This window comes from Rhinolophus hipposideros (genome assembly GCF_964194185.1).
Source record: "Rhinolophus hipposideros genome assembly, chromosome: 2".
Classification (NCBI taxonomy): domain Eukaryota; kingdom Metazoa; phylum Chordata; class Mammalia; order Chiroptera; family Rhinolophidae; genus Rhinolophus; species Rhinolophus hipposideros.
Window position 1 is genome coordinate 62,053,176 of NC_138048.1, and position 7,408 is coordinate 62,060,583.

Consider the following 7,408-nt stretch of genomic DNA (forward strand, 5'->3'; position numbering starts at 1 on the left):
GCCCCCGCCTGCCCGAGCCCCCCCCCCCGCCCCCCGCGGCGCCGCGCCCGAGGATGGGGGGGTGGGGAGGGGGAGGAGCGCACCAGCCTCTCCCCGCCATCCGCCGGGCGCCCAGACCTCCCTCACTCCGAGAGCCCGCGGCCCTGCTGAGCTGCGCGAACCTGACGCCCCAGCCGGAGCGAACAGCCCTCCAGAAACGCGGGAGACCCCCCCCCTCCTCTTCAGGGTCAGCACCCCATCCCAGCAGCACCCTCTCGCAAGCCACCCATAATTTCCGTTCCTCTGACCCAGACCCAAACCCTGCTGATACTTCTTGGCCCAATTCCCCAAATTGCAGGCCCTTCCCATTCCCTTTAAAGACTTTTGAGAAATTATACCCTTGTGAAAAACGTGCCCCAGCAATGCCCACAGCCCCTCTTCGGCCAGCACATACAGAGCAGCACAGGAGATGACCCACATACAGGGTCCCCACACGATGTCTACACAGACAGCACATAGACCCAAGTACGCAGGCAAGCACCCAACCCAATACACAGACACTCACCAAATGTGCACACTACCTATTCACACACAGGGTATACCTGCACAAAGCTCCCAGCCCAACACACAAACTACATGCATGCCACACACGTACAGCACACACACACATAGCCCATACTCTGACTCCGTTCTTACATGTTGCTCCAAGACTGCACTTTTACTCTTCAAGATAAATTGTTGTCATCAGATCATCTCACAAACGGAGGGTTACAGATGGTGACAAATTGGCAGGGAAAAAAACAGCCATCCACAGATATTTAAAGAAAAGACATACTAACACTTCTAACTTGAGGAAAGCAAACCATTTGATTTGGGTGGTTTACAAGGAAAAAAAACGCAATATTTAACTGAAAGGCAATAGTGAGGCATCTATGCATTTACCATCTGCCTTCCATATTGTCATTCCTTAGTCAGGCCTGGGGGTGTTGCAGTCTGCCGCACTGAAGAGTGCCTAGTGTTTTCTTGTTTCGTTGGTTGGTTTTGGGTTTTTTTTACCACAATTTTTCAAAAATCCCTCATCCTACGCCCTCCTCCCCAACACAGTACATGAATTTGACCTGAGAAGGCTTGGAATGGTGGTGAATCCATAATCCATTTCCTGACTCTCACTTCAGTTCTCAAACACCTTGCTGCAAGTGGCTCTCACAGGGAATGCTCTTGTGGCTGTGAAAGGATGAATGATGACTCGATCAGGCTGAGAAATGTTGGATTGCTTTCCTTGGTATTTTCCACCTCAAAATTGCATGTTCTCAAACAGGAGACAGAACAGTGTCACAGTTAGGATGAAAGATTCTCGATTCAGACTCAATTTCCTCACTTGTAAAATTAAAATAAGAATAGTATCTATGGGCGGCCGGATGGCTCAATGGGTTGGAGTGCGAGCCTGTTCGATTCCCACATGGGCCAGTGAGCTGCACCATCCATAACTAGATTGAAGACAACGAGCTGCAGCTAAACTGCTGGTGGGTGGCCAGATGGCTCAGTTGGTTAGAGCCCCAGCTCTCAGTAATCAAGGTTGCCAGTTCAATTCCCACATGGGATGGTGGGAACCCCCCCCAACTAGATTGAAAACCAGCAACTGGACTTGGAGCTGATGAATCCTGGAAAAAACACACTGTTATCCAATAAAAAAAAAAAGTACCTACAGTGTTTCCCCAAAAACAAGATCTGCCCCAAAAATAAGCCCCAGTTAAGACTGTCAGCCAGACGGACACATTTAGTACATTATGACGATGTTCCAGAAGAAGATGACATGACTATGTTTAAATAAATGTAGATTGTTGTACATGAAAAAATAAGACATCCCCGGAAAATGCACCCCAATGCGTCTTTTGGAGCAAAAATTAATATAAGACCCGGTCTTATTTTGGGGGAAACATGGTATTTCAAAGGATTGTTGTGAAAATTAAACAATACTTGTGAAGTGCATAGGACAGTGTCTGGCACATAACAGCACTCAATGTGTCAAGTGCTATTAGTGTTGTTGTTGTTGTTGTTAAAATCCTAGAGGTAGAAATGAGAAATTGAAAGGTTAGTGAAAGCCTGTTTTGCTTCCCAGATAGTAGAGAAGGCAGACAGCTTCTAGGTTAGTGGGGCTCCCTGAGGAAGGAGTTTTCACATCCAGCCATACTGGGATCTGCAGCAGCAAGGCCTTGGGCTATCTGCTGGGACAAGTCTCTGTGGAGTTGTTTATGTTTACTCTGATGACAATGCAGCCTCATAGCACTCACATCTTCCCCTTGACCTCCAAGCCTGGATGAAGGGAAACATGGCAACAGGGCTGGTCCTGCCTCCTGAGAAATTTCACCAAGACATGGCCATGTGAGTGTCACCAAAGCTACTATATAAGGACTTCCAGGCAACAAGCTCATTAGAAATAGTCTCTTGGCTATACTGGAAACAGCACTTTACTATATGCCATCCACTAGGGGCTTTACATCTATGTACTCATTTACCCTTATGGCACTTATGAAGCCATTTTGCAGATGAGGAAAAGGAGGCATAGAGAGGCTAAGAGTCACACAGTTAGTAAGCAGCAGAGCTGGCTCCTTTCTGGAGAGCAGTTTGGCAAGATGAACTAACAGAGGCATGTACTAGCTCCCAACAGCAGTTGCTGGTCTGGTGCCACATCATCTCTGGAAAAGTAAGGGGAAACGTATCAGTTTTCAAGGTGACAGACCTGAACTCAAATCTGGGTTCAATTCTTTATCAGCTGTGTATGATCTTTATCAAGTTACTTGAAATCTCTGACCCTTAATTTTCTTCATCTGTAAAATGGGAACAGTCATCCCTATCTCAGAGAATTGCTGTGAGAATTAAATGCAGCCACATATGAAAGAGCCTGTACCTACTTTTACAGTGTTCTCAGTTTCACTAGACTTGGCCTAAATGGACAGTTCCTTTCCATGTCTCTTTCATGACCCAAATCATTTAGTAGACCCATAACTATTCCTGACTACATGTTAAGTACCCTATGTATAAGAGGCTTGGAGGTTGCTCAGTTCTATTTTCTTTCCTCTGTGTTTATTACCTTTGACTCTGTTTTAATCTTTCATTCTATTACTTTCTCTTCCTTTTCTGCTCTTCTTTTCCTATAGGAGTAATCTTTTCTTTTCTCTAAATCGATTGCAAATTGAGAGGGAATGAGCAATGGTTTATGTGTTAAATTTACAAGGATAATGTAATCGTGAAGATAATAAGAAACATTCATGTTCAATGTTGACAAAGATGAGGAATATGGACAGTCTCATATATTGCTGGTGGCTTATAAATTGATAACAAGCTTTTTGGTGATATGAATCAATAGGTATAAGTGTACACATTCTTTGACCCAGAAAGTCTAATTCTAGGAAATTGTTCCAGGAAATAATCATTATCCAGAGGATGTTTGTATCAACTAGCTTTTTCTGCATAACAAACCTCCCCAAACTGTGGATTAAAATAGTAAAGATTATTTCTCTGTTCAGTGGTTGATTGGGTGGTTCTTCAGGTCTGGGTCAGCTCAGCAAGAGCTGAGTGGGCTAACTAAACAGCCTTATTTACATGTTTGGGCCTCAGTTGGAATGACTGGGTCCTGTCTTTATGTAGTCTCTCCTGCAATAAGCTAGCCCAGGCTTCTTCATATGGTGGTCTCAGGATTTCCAGCAACAACAAATGGGCCAAGCCCCAGTACAGGAACACTTTTCAAGCCTCTACTTACATCACATTTGCTAATGTTCCTATTTGGCCAAACAATTCAGAAAGTCAAGTCCAGTTTCAGGATTGGAGAAATATACTCTACATCTTGAGGGGAGGAACTACAAAACATATGGGTCAACATTTGTTCATCACAGCTCTGTCTGTGAAAACAACAACAAAAAAATGGAGGGGAAATTCAACGTCCAAGAATAGAGGACTTATTGAATAATATTGAACATTCATACAATGGATAAAGTGCAACATTTACAAATGATGGAAAATGAGTTAATGCTATGGGGAAATGTTCTCCATATAGTTAAGTGGGAGAAGAAAAGGGGTTACAAAATCTCATTTTCGAGAAGTAAAAAGTATAAAACACAGCTTTTTTTTTAAAAGAGATTGGGCTTTTGACTCGGAGGAGGCCAAGGTGTCACTTTCCACGGTCGACCTAAACCTGGGTTCATCAGACACCAGCAGCCTCCACCATGCCGCCAAAGTTGGACCCCGAGATCAAAGTTATATACCCGGGGTGCACAGGTGGGGAAATAGGTGCCACATCTGCCCTGGCCCCCAAGTTTGGCCCCCTGGGTCTGTCTCCAAAAAAGTTTGGAGATGACATTACTAAAGAAACCAGGAATTGGATTACAGTGAAATTGACCATTCAGAACAACAGACAGGCCCAGATTGAGGTAGTACCTTCTGCCTCTGTCCTGATCATCAAAGAATCTCCCTCAAAGAATCTCCAAGAAACAGAAAGAAGCAAAACAAACAAACAACAACAAAAACCCAAAACATTAAGCCCAGTGGAAATATCACTTTTGAGGAGATTGTCAACGTTGCCCAACAAATGCGGCACCAATGTTTAAGCCAGAGAACTCTCTGGAGCCATTAAAGAGACCTTGGGCTCTGTTACTCTGTGGGCTGCAATGTGAATGGTGGCCACCCTCCCATCATCATAGATGACATCAACAGTGGTGCAGTGGAAGGCCCAGCTAGTTAAGAACTACAAAGGAAAATATTTCAATTAAAGATCATTTGACAAGCAGTAGGGGGGAAACAGATTAGAAGGATATGCATCAAAACGTTCATATGAATATATCTAACGATGAGATTCCTTTTAACTTCATGTTTTCCTGTATAATAATAGCTAACAGTTCTACTGTCCAGCACTTACCTAAGCACTTTATGTATGTTAACTTATTTAATCCTCATGATGACCCAATATGTAGATTCTATCAGTATCACTGTCCCTATTTTACAGATGAAGAACCTAAGGCAGGGAAGTTCAATAACATACCTAAAGTCACACATTAGGTAGAAGGTAGATCCTTGATTTGAATCTAAACTCCATGCTCTTAACTACTATTATTCTTTCTAAGTCAACTGATTTGCCTGGGGCCAGAGCATGATGTTTGGTAAATAGACTGTATCATCGGTTTTAAATCTTTTTAAAAAATCATTAAAACTTTTTTATTGCAAATGTAAAATACTGCATAAGTTTATAAAACAAAAGATGAAATTCATTTTGCTGGGATCCCAGTACCATCCTCAGAGGTTAACTATTATAGCAGTTTGGTATGTATTCTTCCAGATTTTTCATATGCATTTACATACCTAAACTGTGTGTGTGTGTATAGGTAAGTACCTATGCATATGTATGTATATATACCTTATTCATATATATATATATGAAATCACACTCTACACTTGTTATTTGGTGACACTTTGGCAGGCCTTGGAGATCTTATGTCAATCCACACAGATCTGTCTCCTTCTTTTTTGTGATTTATCAGCCTCTGCTAAAATAATGAGTTCCAGAAATACCCTCATGGTGTGGGCTTCCTTTGAGTGGACATTGTCAGCAAAGGGCCCCCAGAGAGAGTTTAAGGAAGGTGAAACATGGCCATGAGAGATGTAAAAAGATCACCCAAAAATATTTGTAACAGGTTGTATTTGTTTCCTAGGACTGCTATAGTAAAGTACCATAAACTGGGTAGCTTAAAACAACAGGAAACATTCTCTCACAGTTCTGGATGCGAGAAGTCCAAAATCAAGGTGTCATATTCCCTTGGAAGGCTCTAGGGAAAAATCCTTCCTTGCCTCTTCCATTTTCTAGTGGCATGTAGCCGTATCAGCCTACCTCTGCTTTCTCACCTGGCATTCTTCCCTGTATGTATATGAGTATATACGTCTTTGTGCATCAGTCCTCTTGTTATAGAGACACAAATGATTGAATTTAGGGCCAACCCAAATCCAGTAAAACCTCCTCTTAATTTAACTAATTACATCTGCAAAGATCCTATTTCCAAGGAAAGTCACATTCTGAGATACCAGGTGAACATGAATTCTAGAGGGAGATCCTATTCAATCCACTACACAGGCCTACAGTTTCCACTTGAATAAAAGTACCAATAATATTCAAAAGGCATATTATTCAAAAGGCATATATTTAGGACATATGGATTGAGTCCACTAGGTTTTGCAGACTTTCAACTGAGAAATTTAATGCAGTTACAAAACTCCAAACAAACTTGATTTTATTTTGATTGTGGAAATGAATTTTTGTCTCATGGGTAGGGTTGAAGAACATCAGAATTTGAAATAGAGGATCACAATGTAAAGAACTGCCCCCCAAAACACACACACACACGCACACACACACATTTTTATCACATAATGGAAACATATATTTGCTGTATCTTTACGATTTTGCACTTAACATCTTTTGCTTTCATCATGATCCAATATACACAGCAGGAACAGGAATAAGATTATTTAAGAAGAGACTAACTGAATGAATTCCAAGTTAAATTGTCATTCCAACAATTTCGCTCATTTGGGGTGGAGTGGGGGGGGGATTGTTTCAATTCCCCACCCAGTGTTCTCATCTCACCCTTGGCAAGAATCCTTATGGCACCTTTAGCACTTTTGGTAAGGGGCAGCTCCTTTCCTTGTGAGACAACCCACTTCATCTCAGGACAACAATTTCATCTACAAAACTGTCCTTAATGTAGGTTCTGTCATTTCTATGCTTCAGACTAGAACATGAAGGCTCAGAGAAGCATGCACATTATTCAAATGCATGAGGAAAATATTGGAAAGATATATGCATATCAAAGGTTCTGTGTGATTTTTGTTTATTTTCCTAAAATGTTACAAGTACAAATAAATTAATTTTTAAAAAACAATAATTATGGGGCCTGCAGTTCAAGGTCATACAGAAAGTGGCAGAGCCAGGATTGGAACAACCTCCAGCGGGGGGGTGGGAGGGTGGAATTTCTGGACTCTCTCCTACTGACCCTGAGTTCCAGCCTCTTGTCCTTTCAGGTTTCCGGGCTCCTCTCACTACATCCAGCTGGGCCTCCACTTCTAACTTCATACCTCATCCCAGAGACAAGGACACAGCAGAGGACAGCTTGATAGGGAAGGAGCCTTGAGTGAGGTTTGCAAAGAGGCATCCTCTGGCACCATGCTCCCCCCACCTCCATCCTGAGTCCTGAGGGCAGCCACCATTGCCTTTGTCTCTGTTTCCAGAGACTAACACTTGGTGAGTTGTTGGAGTAAGAAGACCCAGCACCAGGCAGCCTGACTAGCTGCCTGATGTGCAGGGAAAGGAGGTAAAGCGCTTTAGGGAGAGTGGAGACCCCTCCACCTCGGTTATGCACTGAACTCCGGCTTGCACTGAACGTAG

The 7,408-nt window shown here is 42.7% G+C and overlaps 1 pseudogene across 1 annotated transcript; it reads left to right on the forward strand.

Moving 5' to 3' along the window:
• The first annotated feature begins 4,062 nt into the window (after positions 1-4,062).
• LOC308506014 (large ribosomal subunit protein uL11-like) lies at positions 4,063-4,845 on the forward strand (annotated as a pseudogene). Its single transcript has one exon. The product of its transcript is annotated as a large ribosomal subunit protein uL11-like (transcript).
• The last annotated feature ends 2,563 nt before the right edge of the window (positions 4,846-7,408 follow it).